Genomic DNA, 18,543 nt, shown 5'->3' with positions numbered 1-18,543 from the left:
TACACCTCAGGGAGTTCAATGGGTTCATTCCCAAGGACTTGAGAGACAGAGGCATTTACTTGCATAGTGCTCAGCCCATTTCTCCCTGGTGTTGAATTCAGAATGCAATAAGACACTGAGCTGATTAATGCCATTTAGTTGTACTAAATATGTTTACAGATATTTTTATAATCAAATGGGTCCATTTAAAATGTTTTAATATGAAGTAGCAATTAGTAACAAGTAACAATTTTCATAATGCTTTTTTTCTTTAAACACAATAGTAGATCTGAAATGAATCAATCAAAACCTGTTCAAGTGCAGATTTTCAGCTCTAATTCAAGCAGCTGAACAGAAATACTGCCTCAGGTGTTGAGGAATTACCACCATCTATACCCCGTCCCCTATTTTCGGGGACTCAAATGTATTTAGACAAATTAACTTAACAAATATTTTAGATTTCTTTGTTGAGGATCCTTCACAAGCAGTGACTGCCTGAAATTTGGAATTCATAAACATGACCAAGTAATAGGTTTCCTCCTTTGTGATCCTTTGCCAAACCTATACTGAGGCTGTCTTCAGTGTTTGTTTGAAGGATTTTAGGCCATTATGTTTGCTTTAAGCGAGTGGAATGCTGTTCTGTCAGGTTCAGATCAGACCAAATAACAGGTTTCCTCCTTTGTGATGCTTTGCCAGACCTATACAGTGACTGTGTTCAGATGTTGTTTGAGGAGCTTTAGGCTCTTTATGTTTCCACTCAAAGCATTCTGTCAGGGACAGATCAGGTAATTGATTGCAGAATAATCCACTTCCTGAAGTTTAAAATGTCCTGGGTTGCTTTCACTGTATATTTAGTTTCATTGTACATTGTCTGTCTAGTAAACTTTGCTACATTTGTCTGAATTTTACCAGCAGTTATATCCCTAAACACAGAATTCATCCTGTGTCTTCTGTGTTTTAGTGACCCAGTGAAAGGCATACATGACCATGCATCACACTGCCTCTAGTGTGTGTTACAGAGTATGTGTCAGATCATGAGCTGTTAAAAGCATACTCCATACTTTACTCTGGTACGGGCAGATCTTAGCTTCCTCTCTTACAGATATTGTTGGATAAATGGCCTTTCATTTTTTGGTTGTTTGTTCTGCAAAATTGCAGATCTGGCATTGCTGTTCAAAAACCCGAGGAGTGGTTTAAATCTTGTAGTGTTTGAAGCCTTCCCTTTATCTCTTTGTGTTATGTTGTTCAGCAGAGGATGAAACTTGTGAATTTTTTTTTCCCATGGAAAGGATCCTGTGATCATCCTCATTGTTGTCTTCCATAAACAATCAGACTTTATTATGTTGCGATGTGCGAAGCTCATGTGAGCTCTTAATTTTTGTACCTGAATTATTTCTATTGTTTCTCCACATTTTCTCCATTATCTTTTTGGTGGTTTTGAGTTCTTTTGTTTGTTTGTTTTTCTTGTTTGTTTTTTTTTAAATTCTGAGGATAGCTATTCGACTTGCCTTTTACCTGCCTAATTGATTAAAAAATACAATTAAAATCTCCTTGCCTGTTGATAAACAGCTTTTGAATAAATAGTCCATTACATTTGACCACTTAAAATAGAACACTAATAAAGTAAATATTAAAAAAATATAATAACAATCTTTTTTAACCCCTTGAATTAAAGCTCAAATTCCATAGTTCAATAACATCATGCCAAGTTCTGCCGAAACATTTCAATACTTTACACCATGTTATTGCTGACGGAGACTGACCAGTCATTGAGCACAACCTAAATACCAATGAAATGGTCATAAAAGTTTCAGACAGTGTCGAAAATGGGAGAAAGGTGGCCTCAAGTTCTTCAAAATATAGAGATGATTCAGTCTGGATGTGTCACTGTTTCAAAGGTTATTGTGTTCCATGTCTCAACAGAACGGAAAAATTTGCACGTTGTCTCCGTGTCTGTGTAGGTCTACTGGGGACTGTTTGTTTGCTACCTAGGGTTTGTGGCATAGGTTAGATTATTTACTTTAAATTATTTAGTTTTATCATAGATATTTTTAGTTTTAGGTTTTTTTTAGTTTTTATTATAGATATATTATTTATTTTATTTTGTAAATCTGTGAGCTAATGCAGATGTTTTTCTCACCGCGTCCCTATGATGGCCTCATAATAGCCCTAGAAACTGCTCGAATAGCTTGTAGCCTGCACACACCTGAACAGGATTAAGCGATACAAATTGGATGGATGATTTCCTGATTGTTCATTTTAATCTGTGCTTGTCTCCATCTGTTTGAAGCATTCGTTTCCAGGAAGCTGACCCATTCTGAAAGTCATTTTTAATTTACTGTAGCGATCATCACTCTTTGTAAACTTGGCTAACCCTACAGTGAAAATCCCCTGCGAAGCAGAATTCACATATGTTATTTGTTTGATCATAGACAGTTGATAAACACTTGTGGTCACGAATAGCTGCCTTCTGCAAAAAGAATCCAAAAATCCCAAAACGAACTTGGTGTCACTTTGACAAGATGCTCCTTTTGACATGAAATATGTCACTTTCACTGACTTTACATATGATCTTCTTTTCTAAAAATGTGTTTCTACATTCAAAGTCAACCTAAACGTGCTGGGTCTGTACCCAAAGACATCTGTTACTCATAGTCGTGGTGCTCACTTTTAGCTCTGAGGTGCTGCTTCACATTTGTAACCACCATTTGGCTTTCAAGGGATTTCCCTGAATGCTGAAGTAAGCTGTAATAGTTTTGCATTACCATTTTGAGGGGGTGGCGATGGGAGCTCTAATGTTAAGAAATGGCATGTTTGATAACATGTTGTAATCTCTATGAGGGATTAATACATCTATATGTCCCAGTGGACCCTTTACCACATCCTGTATTTGGACAAATAAGTAGATACAAAGAACCAGCCCTGCCCTGCTTGCCCTCCTACGTCCTCATTGTTGTTCATAATTCATCTGTTTTCATTGTTTTCCTTCCTAGAGTTCATCTTTCAATTGAAACAAATTAGATTGACGTTCAAACACTGCACTCGCAGTTCACTGGCCAGCTCACGATATGGGATAATGATGAATTCTTGCCAGATATCCTCTAATTGTTGTAAAAATGTTCTCATGCTGACATGACTCTGGGAAATCAGCCTGAGGTCTTAACAGCTACATTTCTCATATGTGAATCACCCCCCAGTTATTTCATCTGGATCCGGTGTGACCAGTAATTTAGCATTCATCGTCTTTATTGATCTGGCAACATAATGGTTTGTTAGGCTGGCACATGAAGAGACCCAGGAGGAGACAGGAAGCAAGAATGTGGTCAGTTCAATCCCCTGCAGCTAACTAAAGCAAACACACTGCGGTAGTGGATGGATGTTTGTCACAGTACTGACCATAATACTAAGTCAGGGGTCTGACTTTGATAACCTTGTGTATTTATATTTTTCAGTTATTTACTATATGGTCTTCCCAATGTAATTATAATCAATCAAAGAAATAAAAGAAAAATATTTTCATAAAAAAAAAAAAGTAAATTATATCATAAGATGGCTATAGACATATCATCATAATAATAACATATAATAATTTGATTATAAATTCTCAAAAGTACATTTATTCCTTGTTCCTTCTCATAAAAGTTTTATATGCTGTCTTTTTTGTTTTCATATACCAATAATCAGATATAATCTGCCTCTTTAACTGATGTTCAGAGTTAAATGTCTTAAACTAGTATTTCAGCTGAATACAAAGGAGCATTCAGATTTCATCAAATACATGTGTACACATTTTAGTCTTCTAGTACAAAACCTTGCACACATTATGTAGAGCTCACTTATCTAAGGAATGTTTGAATACGGAAGTTGATTTTTTTTTGTTTTTTTTAAATAGTCACTTACATACAGATGTGTTCCTGTTTGTAAGTAACATTTTCGTGTGTGTGTCTGAAACATGCTGGTTTTGGCTAACGGACATTATTTATTTGCACATCATCTAACCTAATTGTACTCAATTATTGTCCATGTTAATGCAAGCATCCAGCACATTAGCAACATCTGTAAATGACAGAAAATAAGGAAGAGCATATTGAATCAATTTAAGCAACAAATCTGCCAGTCAAAAATATTCATGGATGTACTAATGTTTGTTAATTTAGGCTTTTTCTGCAGGATGAAAATGGAGTATCAATATTTTACAGTATATTGCATTGTATTTGTGAGGTACCTTCCTAGACAGAGGTACTTTTAACTAAGAAATGGAACCAAATATTAAATGTGCAGCATTTTATAACAACATTAGAATAAGTTTTTCAGCTTGCACATCTTTCTTCCTAATCCAAATATTGTTGTTCCACCAGCTGACACAAATTATTCTGTTCCCGTATATATGGTCCCATGTAAACAATCTGTACTATTTGTTCTATCAATAGGATGCAGACCCGCCTTCCTCTACCTCTAAATTACCTCCCACCATGCATGATAAATTGTACAGCCATTTCAGAAAGGCATCTAACGCTGTATTCTTCCTTTGTGACTCACCTCCAGTCATTGCTTTTTCATCTCGCTTCAGTGTGTCCGGTCATTTTCTGTGCCTTCTCTTGAGTGATCTTGTAATGATGTGTTGGCAAGTAGAGAACGATGCAGTACCGCCAGAACTAACCACTACAAAAACATAAATCGGCAGTTTTCGGGGTGCAGAGATTCCAGTAAATTTGAACAGATACTAGCAGTCAACTAGTTAAAATTGCTTAAAGATGGAAATTTCAAGACCTGTTGGAAAAATATCCTCAGTTACTTGTGATCTGTGCCAGTTTAATTTAATTTGGGATTTTTATTATTTTGGCAGGATTAAATATAATGACTTGTTGGCATTTTTAAACCTCAACTTTAAGGAAATGGTGGATGGCTTTTATGGCTTGTTTTTGACTGTGAGGATGAGAAGACTCTGTTGAGTTTCCCTGTTGTTAGTTTCTGCAAAGCCACTTGTATCGCTCCCAAAGAAGAAGGCTCATAATTTCCTGTCATTGTGACTTGACCCAGTAGGAAGACAGCCAGAGTGCAGAGATCTGGGTGACAGACCATCAAGAAAAAACCCCACACACAGCCTGTGGAAATAGCTGGCAGTAGTGACTGTAAAGGTTGCAATAGCCTGATGACAAAGCACTCTGTTTCTTAACTTTGTGATGAAATAAAAAGGTTCTGCAATGCTCCAGGCAGTCCTTCCAACTAGGTGAGCTTATTACACACTAAATAATTTCAAAGCTTTAACTCTGAGCAAGGTTATTGATGTTTATATTTCAGAACACGGGCTCTGCAATTAAAGTCTTAGCATGTTAATGTTTATTTTTTGGTGGATTGCTCTGAAAGGAGCCATTGCCACATCTGGTGAGCAGAGGAAAGGCTAATGAATTTTGCTGAGTCAGAGTGATTGGAATTTGCATGGACTGAAATCTTCACCATATGGTGAAACTGGAGCACTGCACAAGTGCTGCAAGCCTGCGTCTGGTAAAATCACTTCCTGAGTGTGAAAGTAATGCTTTTGTAGTCCATTCTTGCGGTAACATGATGACTTTTATTGGAGTACAGTTGAGGAAATACGTATGTTTTAACATTAATCCCTCCTGACATGAATTAAGGCAGCATTTGATGGTTATGATGACGTCCAGTTTGCTTCAGCGTTATCAAAAAAGTCTGTTTAACATCACACGGCAACACTTTTCCACAAAGAATTCGTAGGACAAAAGGAAAATTTGTCAGTGCCATTCACAAACAATATTAGCTTTGTACTTTGAAATGGTCTCTGCTTATAATACACTATTGTATTCTTGTCATGGCCTGCTCTGCTACATAGCAGTATTTAATCTTAAATTCACCGCATTGTAGTTGTTGCTTCAATAGTCACCTTATACTAAAACTGTAAAAATAAGTGAATACTGTTGTTTGAGTAACAGTCTAAGCAAACTGTGGATGAAAACGTGCACGATAATTATCTCTTCAGCAGCTAGTCGAGCTTTGCTTTCAAGGTGCTGGAAAGCTGAAGCTTTATTTAAACGCCAAATGACGCTGACCTTAATGTTCACTCCATTCCTCTGACCCTTACTACCGGTTTTAGGATGAGGTAACTGAACAGCCTGTAATTAGACTGTTATTCATCACTATGCGGGCATCAGTGATTGCCTGCAGTACCGTGCCAGGCCCAGACAGCGGCAGTGTTTGTCAGCCGTGCACCCACTGGCCCTCTGGCATGTTGGGATGCTGGGCTCGTAGTTTGGCTGGCTGCTACACACCGGCCTGTGGCGACCTGTCTGGCTACTCTGCCTACCTGTTTCTCTTCTACTTGTCTGCCTTTATCTGTCTTCTTACCTGTTTGGTAACCTCTTACTGACAGTCCGTCTTGTCTTTTTGACAGACTACTCTCTTAGCTGTCTCCATGGACATCTGCCGTCCAGTTGCAATTTTTTTGCCTTTCCTCCTGCCTGTCAGTATTGCTGCAGAGGCTGCCCAGCTGTCACTCTTTCCTCCTTGCTGCTCTTCTTTTGTCTGTCTATCTGCCCTGCCGCCTGTCTTGTCGTCTGGCTTCCCAACCGGGGGATGTCTGGAAAGGTGCTGGATAACAAGCACCCTGCAGACCGACCACTCACTAGAACAGAGGCGTGGAGGGAGGGTGAGAGAAAGAGAGGGGGTAGGAGGTGGCTGTGACAGATGAAAGGAGAGATAAATGGAGAAAAAGGAGGAGATGAGTAGGGAGGGAGCACACAGAGTTAAAGAGGGTGTGGAGAGCAATCCTGAGAGGCAGAGAATGAGCGAGCACATGAAGATAGACAAGCGTTAAGGAGGAACAGAGGTAGACGACGAAGGCAGGGTGAAGCAGATGGATAGGTGGGAAAGCAGAGCGCAGTGAGTGAAAGCAGTAGTGAGTCGAGGGATCGGGAGACAGACAGACAAGGCATGCTGCTTATTAAGAGGCTTACACACCACGGCTGTTCTGTTATTGAATTAGTGTGCGAGATGTACTGTTAGTCTGAAGAGCAGAACTGTGACTCTATGGGGATTTTACATGCACAAAAACACACATCCTAGCACTCCGTGTCTCTCACATTTTCTCTCACACTCTCTTTTACACATGCACACCCACACAGGCAGTTATCTAGTGTCAGACTCCTGTGCCTCTGCACACAGGCGTTGTGATGAGGCTTGCATCTGAATTACAGATGAGACCATCTAATGTAAAGTGCTGTAGTCAGAGACTCATTTGTATACATAACTTTGACTCTAGTTAATCCCATCAAGACACCCTGGGCCTGTCTTTCTATATAATGCTGTGGTCAAATGCCCTGCTTAAACCCTCTGAACAAATAAACAGGGATACAGGGCATCATCTGAAGCTGTACTCTGAAATGTAAAAATTAGATATGAATCTGTGTAGGATTCAATTAATCAATAAATTTTTTTCTGTCAAGAAAATGTATTCAACAAGCAAAAATGCCCAAAAAATTCTGCTTTCCTACATTTTATAGAAATATACCTTTTTACAGAGGAAGTTTTGGACCGTCTTCAATGAAGGTCCTCAGTTTTTGTTTACTGAGGTTTCATTTACTTCAGACCATCTGGCCAAAGGACCAGTGAGCTTATGCAATAGCAGGGTGTCCATTGTCCATTCCTCCATCCATCTGTTACTACACAGTTTACAAGAATTGCTTGTCCTTAATCTTAAGTGCGTTGGACCAGTGAAATTTTCCTTGTCTGTCAATGTAAAGAAGCCCACACTGTCCTGTAGTTAAAAAAAAAAAAAAAAAATTAATTCACAGACATCTCTATAGTTGATAGGTTGCTCTTTTTCTCCATTTAATTATTTACCGATTGCTTAATTACTTTGGTGTAGTCTCAATGGCCATGGAGGAAGTCTTTATCAGTAGAAAAAGTTGAAAACCTTACAGCTAAAACTCCAACAGTGGGGCAGATTAGAGCCTTGCTGGGCCTATTCTGTCAACTTTGTCTTATGTTCGACCCTCCTTTCTTACAATAACCTGCAAATTGCGTTAAGTCTTGACCCAGATGAACTACTGCTTCATTGACATTCTGGTTGTTTATCAAAAAAACCCCACCTTTTTTTTTGGTTATTTTGTTTTTTGGCAGATAAATGACTACCGCCCAGCAGCACTCACCCCCATCATCACAAAGTACTTAGAGCAGCTGGTCCTAGCACACTTCAAATCCTGTCTCCCCCCCACCCTGGACCCCCACCAATTCGCATACCACCAGAACAGGAGCACAGAGGATGCAGTCTCCATCGCACTGCACTCTGTCCTCTCACACCTGGACAACAACAACACCTAAGTCAGAATGCTGTTTATAGACTTCAGTTCAGCATTCAATACAATCCACCCCTCACAACTCATCAGGAAACTGACAGACCTGGGCATCAGTTCCCTCATCTGCAAATGGTTACTGGACTTCCTGACCAACCGCCCCCAACGTGTCCGGCTGGATAACCGCTGCTCATCTACAATCACAATGAACACTGGTGTACCACAAGGCTGTGTGATGAGCCCTTTCCTCTACTCCCTCTTCACCCACGAATGCAGACCTGCTGATGGTTCCAACACCATCATTACATTTCCAGCTTCAAGTTCCTGGAAGTTCACATCTCCGGGGATCTCATCTGGACGACCAACTGCTCCAAGCTGGTCAAGAAGGCTCACCAGCGCCTCTTCTTCTTGAGGACTCTGAGGAAGAACCACCTGTCCTCAGACATCCTGGTGAACTTCTATCGCTGCACCATCGAGAGCATTCTGACCAACTGTATAACAGTCTGTATGGGAACTGCTCTGCCTCGGACCGGAAGGCGTTGCAGAGGGTTGTGAAAACTGCCCACAGCCACCTACACACACAATGGACAACTGTACCCTCATACACACAATAATAACATGGACTGAACAACCACTCTCAACCACTAGCACTTTATATAGCCTCTGTAGAAATTATCCACATATCTCACTTACCTTAACTGCACTACTGTATAATTCTGTGTAAATAATCATTCTGTACAATACGATAATTTTTAAATCTACAACTGTTTATAACCTGCATAGTTCACATTTCTGTATAGCTGTATATCTCATATTTCTGTATAGTTTTTCATATTTATATCCTGTACATAGCTTGTACTCACTACAGCCTGTACATACTTATAGTTATAGCATATTCATAACATACTTCATACCGTGTACATTATAACATACCATAATAGACCCATTTCTGTAATATACTCACATATCTATATTATTGCTAATATATATTTGTAATATATCTATATCATGGCTAAAGCACTTCTGGATGGATGCAAACTGCATTTCGTTGCCTTGTACCTGTGACATGTGCAATGACAATAAAGTTGAATTCTATTCTATTCTATAAATTACTATTTAAAAAATAAAGTAGAGATGAGACAATTCAATTCAATTTTATTTATACAGCACCAAATCACAACAACTGTCGCCTCAAGGTGCTTTGTACAGTACAATAGATCCTACAATAGTACATACAGAGAAAAACCCAACAATCATATGACCCCCTATGTGCAAGCACTTTGGCAAAACTGGGAAAGAAAAACTCCCTTTTAACAGGAAGAAACCTCCGGCAGAACCAGGCTCAGGGAGGGGCGGCCATCTGCTGCGACCGGTTGGGGTGAAGGAAGATAGGATAAAACGAGTAGGAGGAGCAGGATTTTGGATGCAACCCAATTCTGGATTTAACAGGGAGCTGATGAAGAGAAGCCAATATAGGAGAAATACGCTCTCTCTTTCTAGTCCCTGTCAGTACTCTTGCTGTAGCATTTTGGATTAACTGAAGGCTTTTCAGGGAGTTTTTAGGACATCCTGATAATAATGAATTACAGTAGTCCAGCCTAGAAGTAATAAATAATACATGAATACATGTATATGTACTAGTATTTCAGCATCACTCTGGGACAGGATGCTTCTAATTTTAGAGAGATTGCGCAGTGGAAGAAAGCAGTTCTACATATTTGCTTAATATGTGCATTGAAGGACATATCCAGGTCAAAAATGACTCCAAGGTTCCTCACAGTGTTACCGGAGGCAAAGGTAACACTGTGGTTTTAAGACATTCCTGCAGTTTAACTATTTGGTGTGTGTTATCTGGCTTCATGGATAGATAGAGATGGGTGTCATCTGCATAGCAGTGAAAATGTATACTATGTCTTCTAATGATACTGCCTAAGGGAAGCATGTATAATGTAAACAGAATTGGTCCTAGCACTGAACCCTGTGGAACTCCATAATTAACTTCAGCATGTGAAGAAGACTCCATTTACAAACTGGACAAATTGGACTCTATTAGATGGATATGATACAAACCACTGCAGCACAGTACCTGTAATGCACACAGCATGCTCTAATCGTTCTAATAGAATATTATGGTCAACAGTATCAAACGCTGCACTGAGGTGTTTCAGGACAAGCACAGAGATGAGTCCACTGTCAGAGGCCATAAGAAGATCATTTGTAACCTTCACTAAAGCTGTGCTGTGATGAGCTCTGAAACCTGACTGAAACTCTTAAAAATAAAATTTCATTTGTGAAGAAACACCCTTCAACCATCTTATGAGTGTTAAATGTTAAATACTTTGTCCACTAGAAAGCACTCTACAACTTTCGTGTTGGCAGCGTATTTGGAATGCCACAAACATGAAAACGTGATCCAAAACAGATTTTGCCAGAACATAAACGAGTAATCCACGACAACAGAAAAATTATTATTTTTAGACTTTCAGAGCACACAAAAAATGTGTGGCATATGTTTTTATCTTTTGTGATTTTAAAAATACAGATCCACTGATACAGAAGCTTTTTACTTCACCAAATATCGGTGTTGGCCTTTAAAATTCTATATCGGTCAGGCTTTGCTTATGATTAAGGAAAAGAGGTTAGCTGCGGGTCACTGACCGGTCTTTTGGATCAGTTGCACAATGACTGCCAGCAATTTTCCTCTACTAGTCAGGGATTACTCATTTCTCGTGAGTTGCTGGCTGTTGCTTGGTGGTCACCAGCTGATGTCTAGACCTGTGGGACTGGGCCCTAAGCTAGTAATTTCATGATGTTTCATGAGTCTTTTATCTGAGTGTATAGTAGATGTAGGTAAAAAAACAGGTGGTTTTTTTTCATTGAAATTTCTCACAGATATTTAAACTGAACTCCCTCTGCCTTTCAGTGGAGTGATCACTCAAAGTCTTAGCCTACATGCTATTTTGCTGAGCTTGTAATTTTATGTGTGTGCGTGCATCGACGAGTGAACTGGAAAGGAGGGGAGCAGCAGGGGGATTTTGTATCACCGTCTACGTGTCTTTGATCATCAGGGAAGAACCCAAAGTCTTCATTTTCTACATTGCTCTGTGAAGCAGTAAGAGGAGTTGCAACTAGCTAGCTTGCACCTCCCACACCCATTTCTACAATACACAGACTCTGTGCATCATACATCACACAGGAATCTGCCCTTTTAAAGATGAATTACATCCACTTTCCTGTCTCTGCCTCTCCCTTCTTCTAATGCACACAGGAACAGGCTAATACATGATCAGGGCCAAGGTTCTTCAACTTTTCTGCCATCCATTCAGAAAAATAACCCCTTTTTTTTTGTTCCACCAATCTTACTCCCTCGTCTGTCTCAGGCCATGTGTTCTCTTTCCATGCCTTTTGTAGCTGTGGTCATTGGAGCCATCTTTGCAGCTGTATCTACAGTCATAACCAACTTTCCGAAGGGGAAGGCCCATCAGACAGCACATAACAAAGGAATGTGACCTCACTGTCACAGCTGATAGAGTTATCTGTGGCCTTGTGTGTTGCAGTGGCTGGTGGTGAATTTCAGCTGTTTGCGACTTGATTAGATTTCAGGTAGTCTTTCAATACAAGCTTGGTATACTGTGGAGGTTCTCACATTGAGTGATCCCTCCCCATGACCTACAGTGTAATATATTTCTTTACTCTTGGGCTAAAGTCAAATACTGTGTGGCAGTGTCATGATGGCTACAAAAATGCTTTTATTTGGATATGAGAGGCCACATCCTTCATTTGTACAGGAGCTACAGGATTCCTTTGAAGTTTTAAGAAGTATTAAAGTTTATTTCTTTAGAAAGAACAAAACTAAAATTGAGTATAACATTAGTGCAGACAGGCTGTAAATTCAGTCACAGTCCCTTAAAATCAACTATCTCAGTGCCAGGTGATGGATCAGCTGATGCCCTTTTATTGGCATTTGGCAAATATCATGCAGTGCACACTATTTAACATGCTTCAGCCTGCTGGCAATTGTTCTCTATCTGCAAGCTGCTTTGAGGCCCACCTCCACCCCAGCTCCTCCTCTCTTTGCTATCGGATGATTTGCTATCTGAATTCTTTGCTGGGGTCTTGCTGCTGTGCTCTCTGCCTCTGCCAATCCATGTATCCACATGAAAGTATGGAAAGGTGTGAGAGACTCCTCAAATATAAATGACTGCAAATGGAAATTAATCATGTTTTTTGTCTTTAGTGGCCCAACTGAAGCAAATCAATTGTCTTAAATAGTATGTTACTTTGTGGATTTTGGGTTACATTTGATTTCACATAGCATGTTATTTACACTGTCATAAACAAAAGAGAGCAAAGGAAGCTTGCAAGAATGGGAAATACAAACCTAATGGCACATGACTCCAAGATGAACTATACCAGGAACAGCTCGAGACAACTTCCAAGATGTGCCAAAAGAACATGGGCTTTTCACTGACTGCTACACTGAGGACTGAAGTATTGGGGGTTCTGCAAATGATAACTCTGCACAAGTCAACAGGCATCCTTCACACACTTTTCAAGGCAATGTTTCCTGCCTTAGAACATGTAAGACTTTCCCTGTGACAGAGCTAAAAGACAATGCATTAGGTCTGAAATTGTTTGTCTGTTGTAAAGTAATAGTTGTTCTTAGTTTTAGTCTTTAAATGATTAATTTAATTTTTGAAAAAAGTATATTGCACATATTGAAAGCAGCCGGTTGTTGAGGTGGTCTGGGCATCTGATTAGGATGCCTCCTGGGCGAAGTGTTCTGAGCACGTCTCTCTCGGCCTGCCTGGGGAGGTGGAGGAGGTGACTGGGGAAGGGAGGAAAAAACGGTGGAAAAGGGGTGCTTAGGCTGCTGCCCTTGTGACCCAGCTCTGGATAAGCAGTAGAAAAATGGGTGGACGGATGTATAGCGCTTGCTACTTTTGCTACTACTGTGAATTAAAACAGTGGCTGTTGGCACGCCATGCATGCAAGTTTTAAGTCTGACTTGGTCGCTTCTTTCAGGATCATACACATAGGAGTGTAAAGATGTGATCACGGTTTTATGGTTTATCAAGTCTGTCACTTATGTCTCTTTATGAAGCAATCAGGAAAGTAATTTTGAAGTTAAAGTCCTAATATTGATTCATATGTCATTTTAGCAACATATATTATTGTGCGCTCTCAAGAAATTACTTGTAGTTTCGGCTTGGTGTCCATTAACGTTGTCAAGTGAGGCTTATGTATGACGTTTATATATCTCCTTAGGACAAGCTCCAAAGTTTCCATGTTTCTTCCTTTAGCTCCAGATGCATGATGTCATCCTTTTCAAGTTCTGAGGCACATTAAAAAGTGCTCGCATTAGATCCGGCTCTAAAAGTACCAGATCTTAAAGGGTTAACATACATGCACAACTCTCTAAAGGCTCACTTTGGTTAATCAAAACCATTCTTTCATTATGTGCTGTATAAATCACTTTGTAGCCGTCTGTCAGCAAAGTATACAAAGAGGAATAGGATCCCCCACATAGTAATTAACGTGGATATGGTTTGACATAAACCCCTGTCAAAGATCTCTCTTAACACTGATGGAAAACAGAGCTGTCTGCCTCTGAATTTTTGGCACAGCGTGAGCAGAAAAGTGGGCATCTTGTGGAACGACACCTCTGTGCCTGTGGCATTGTAACCTGGCACCAGCTGCAGAGAGATGGCAGCAGGATGGCAGTGTAGCAGGCAGACAAACAGAGGGAGCGGGCACTGTATCCAGGACAAGCAAGGTCGCCGCCAGGTTGATTGAGTGCTTGTAGGCGTAGGTGACCTCCTTCGCTTCCCCTTAGTGGCAGAAGACAGGAGAATGAGGGGAGGATGAAGCAGGAGAGGAGAGGAGGGAGCTAAGATTTTGTATTGCTGCTGTCTGTCCCACTTTCACCCTCCCCTCTCTCACACTTTCTCTTTCTCTCACCATCTCTGTCCCTGTTGTCACACAGACACACTCTTTATTCCCATACACTTACATATTTACACACTACAACGGAGTATACTCCCATACACACTTTTCAAGGCATTCACGCATACAGCGTTCATGCTTGTTGTACTTTGGTGTGTCTGCCACACCACATATAAACACACTGGACCTTGACCGTGTTCATTGCATAGCATCGAAGCGACGCCCTATAATTTAGAGCTTATGTTAAGTTAATCTGTTACTTTCTCTTTGTGTGTGCCACTACATTCAATGCAGCCAACTGCAGCTTTTATAAAAGCCATATTATTGTGCATTAGCGCAGCCGTGGTTGGCACACAGCATTGATCATTTGACAATCGCTTTGACAGACGAGCAGGTTAGTGAGTCAGCGGGCATGCACGCACGTCCGTGTGTGTCAAGTGGATCTGCCACTGAAATGTAACAGACAGGCTTAAAACCTGGCCGTCATATGCAAACCTGAAAAGCACAGCGGGGCTGAGAAGTCTAGAGCAGAGAGGAAGTGGAGGTGGAAAATGGAGATTTAAAGTAATAGTTTAGGAGATATGCTAATTGGCCCCTACAGCTACACCTGTAGGGTAAATATAAAGAAATAGGTTGCAGCCAATTAGCTCAGCTACACCTCTGTATATATTGATATAATGGTGGTGCTCTTATTAAATATGGCCAAAGTTTTAAATATTGAGGTTGGAGTATGTACAGGTAATTGCCATGAGCCAAAAGCTTAGGCTTCAGACTGCTCTAAACACTCCTTTTTGGACAGTTTTTTTGAGTGGGATGGGATAAACTAAATATATCAGGAACACACCTCTTACTGTGTACAGAGCTCCATTCACCTGCTGTTCAACCTTGTGTTTCCGAGGGGCAGCCAATGATAAGAATGCTGACTTAGAGGGGAAGGGGGAGTGGAGCTAAAATGTCTTGTTTTAGACAGTGTGTACACTTTGGAGCTGCACTGAGACCCAGTAAATCATGCAAAACTACTCTAGAAGAGTCCAAGAATATGAATATGGTGCTGAAGCATAGTAGGTCCCCTTTAAAGACCTGAAACAACTTGTCCGAAAGTAACATATTCTTGGCTGTGGTGCAGTTAAATTTCACCAGTTTCCCTGAAACCTCACTGTGAAAACGAGACTAGATCTAAGTGCTCATCATCTCCAGGTTGAAGCTTCTTATTGGGTTTAAAGATGTCAGTAGCATCAAAGCTACCGTTTGTTCCATGGCAGTAAAGCAAATTGGCATATCTCCCCAAGTTTTTCCTTAAACAGAGCAGCAGTTGTTCACAATGTTTTTTTGTTTTTGCATTGAGTTCTTTACACACACCCCAACCTCCCGGACTCTTTCTTCATTTAACATTTGAATCCTTAGTTGTCTGTCTTTGTGCCTTTGCTCAGGTATGTGTCTCTTCCGTCCATTCCCCTTTTCCACCGTTTTCTCCAGTGTTTGTTCCTTCAGTCTCTAGAATAAGCTTTTTAAAATTCCCCGTGCTCCTCAATGGCCTCCAATACCGTTTAAATGTGTTTTGCGTGTTTTCTCTCCTCATGCACGGCTTCCCATTTTCATTCAGCTGCAAATTGGTCTGTGCAGGGCTTTAGTCGCCTGCTGGATACAAGGAACATTTCTCGCTCTTTTCCCCTCTATCACACATCCACACAACACCTCACTCCAGGCTGTGTTTTTAGTGCCACGATAGGTGTGCATGCTTTGTCTGGAATTGAGACTTCCGGATGTTTCTAACAGGTGGCCTTCGACACTTTGTATCAGAGTCTGGTGAGATGCGAGGCTGGGATGATGTGTGCGTATATGTATGTGTGCTGGAACTGAGCCCTGTATCCTCTGGGGGGGTCATCAGGGTCACTTACTGTAAACAGATCTTCGTGGGCATCAGCAAATCCCCTGGCTGGAGTGTGTGCTCTTTACCATTCTGTAATTTTCTATTTCACATACACACAAACACATACAAGGCAGGCAGGCAAATAAACACGCCCACTCATGCATTCACACATATTTCTTATCTGCTGGACAGAGGCTTTAGTCGCTCTCTCTGTGCACACTGTCACAGAGTTTCTCTCTCCCTCTCTTTCGCTACCCCTTTCCCTGACAGCGGGGCCTCCCGCTTGCTTTACCGTTTCCAGGAAGCGGGTAAAACCAGTCTTGAGTTTCCCTCCCCACCGTTCCAAGCTTCCAGGTGGAGAAAATAGACTCTGCAGTCGCCCTTGTCCAAATCTGTCCCCACGTTGGAGTGGAAAACAAACAGTAGAGCTGCCTGAAAGGTCCAAGGGGACATGCGAACCTGCCGGTTATTTTAACAGAGCCCAAGACGAGAAATAAAGGGTTAAACTTTTGAAGCGCCGCTGCATTTCTCGCAGTTGACCTTCTCTCGCTGTTTTCATTCATTTATCATTTCTTCAACTTATTGCTTGTCGCCAGAAAAATAACAATAAGCTTGCCACTCTGACAAGCTTCCACTTGCAGCTGGTCTGGAGATGCAAAACTCTCTGATGGTTTAGTTATTTTTCAACATTTCCATTTGCTCCTCATGTTGTAAACAGTTTCTTTTTTTCTTTTTCTTTTTTTTTTAAATGAAGCTTGTAAGGATTCCTAGAAGGAGAGGCGTGGCTATTTGCTTCATAGAAACCATCAATCATGTGGCAGTTCTGTCGATTTCCTCTTCCTTTCTTACAAATAGCTGCACTCCTGACCCACAATAGCTGTAAGTAGCACGCAGTAGACACATTTACAGCACTTAAATGACATACTTTACCAACATTGTCCAGCATTTTAAAAAGACAACTGTCATAACCGCAACACAAAACTATATATTTTAGGGATTGGGTGTGTGACAACCATTAATTATCAATCACCTCTCCTCTCACTGCAAGACTGAAGCAACTTGATTATAACCTCTCTTTTTTTCCCAAGGATGAAGGTTTTATTCAACGTTTTCTCATCGCTTTTAAGGTTACATTGAAAGTATTTTTGTCTTACTGCCAGGCAAAGAAAACAACAATTTCTACAAAAGTCCTTCTAAACTTCCCACACAACAGCTTTCTACCACTTTGGCAGGTCTTTCAGTGAGCAGAGTTTTGGCTCGTCTCCCATTTGTGTGATAGTTGTTTGCTGAGTTTCAGGAAGGCTCACTTTGCCAGCAGGCCTGAAACAATAGAGCACGGTTTTCTCAGCTTGTTGCTGCTCGGTGTAGGCCTTCGACTGCAAGAGCAAGAGGGAAACTCCAGACTTGCCACCTCCTGCTTCTCCTCCTCCCCCTTCTTCTTCTTCGTCTCCTTCTTCTTCTTCTCCTCCTCCTGTTTCCCCTCCCTCTCTCCCCTCTGTGATGACTCAGAGAAATGTGCTTGGCTTTGCTCCCGTTGCCAGAGTGCAAACCAAGGTTCGATGAAAACGGAGTGAAATCGACAGAGGATTCCTTTACAAGAATTTGGCTGCATTGCGGCCTTAAGCTTTGTCAGATGTATCTAGTTCGATAAGTGCAATAAAAGGAGAAAGATCTGTTGAACGCAGACCAAATGGATTCATGTTTCATAACTTATTCATACATGTTTGTGTGCTGTGCTGTTGTGCTGGAAGCGGCTGCAGGCATCCAGTTGCTGCCAAGCACAGTTAGAAAAATCATAGCATTTTTAATCCTGTGAGTTCTCAAGGAGACAAAAAAATACTGATATAATTTAAGTCAGGCTAATGTATTCTGTCAGTTTTTACTGTAACAGACCGAAACTGAAATCCTTTCTGACACTGATGTTTTTAAAATATCTGTTTTCTTTTCCTTTTGTAAAAGGACCTTTGGCTTGAAAAAACACACTGAGGAGAGTGATTTCAGATCAATTATGATTGACTATAGGATAGTAAGTGTTACCAAATAGGTGGTATTTTTAAAAAGAGCTGTTACCTTATTTTTCTGTACGCTTTCTTGACTTTATCCTTATTTTAAATCATTTTGATTTCCAGTTTTATCATTTGAGTGGTTTGCAGGACACGTGGAAGAAGGCTGTTTCAAACAGTCACCCTCATATGACATTTGTGTGTGTGTGTGTGTGTGTGTGTGTGTGTGTGTGTGTGTGTGTGTGTGTGTGTGTGTGTGTGTGTGTGTGTGTGTGTGTGTGTGTGTGTGTGTGTGTGTGTGTTTAAAAGCCAGGATTCTTTTGAAGCTATTAAAATGTTGCAGAAACCAAATAACAGAGTGCAGAATTTCCCTCACACATTTTATTCTCTTAAAGAAAATTCATTGCTGACTAAAAAATTGTGAGCAGGATTATTT

Source organism: Astatotilapia calliptera, chromosome 6 (genome assembly GCF_900246225.1).
Source record: "Astatotilapia calliptera chromosome 6, fAstCal1.2, whole genome shotgun sequence".
NCBI lineage: Eukaryota > Metazoa > Chordata > Actinopteri > Cichliformes > Cichlidae > Astatotilapia > Astatotilapia calliptera.
The sequence above is the reverse complement of the archived record's forward strand: the minus strand, read 5'-3'. Positions refer to the sequence as shown.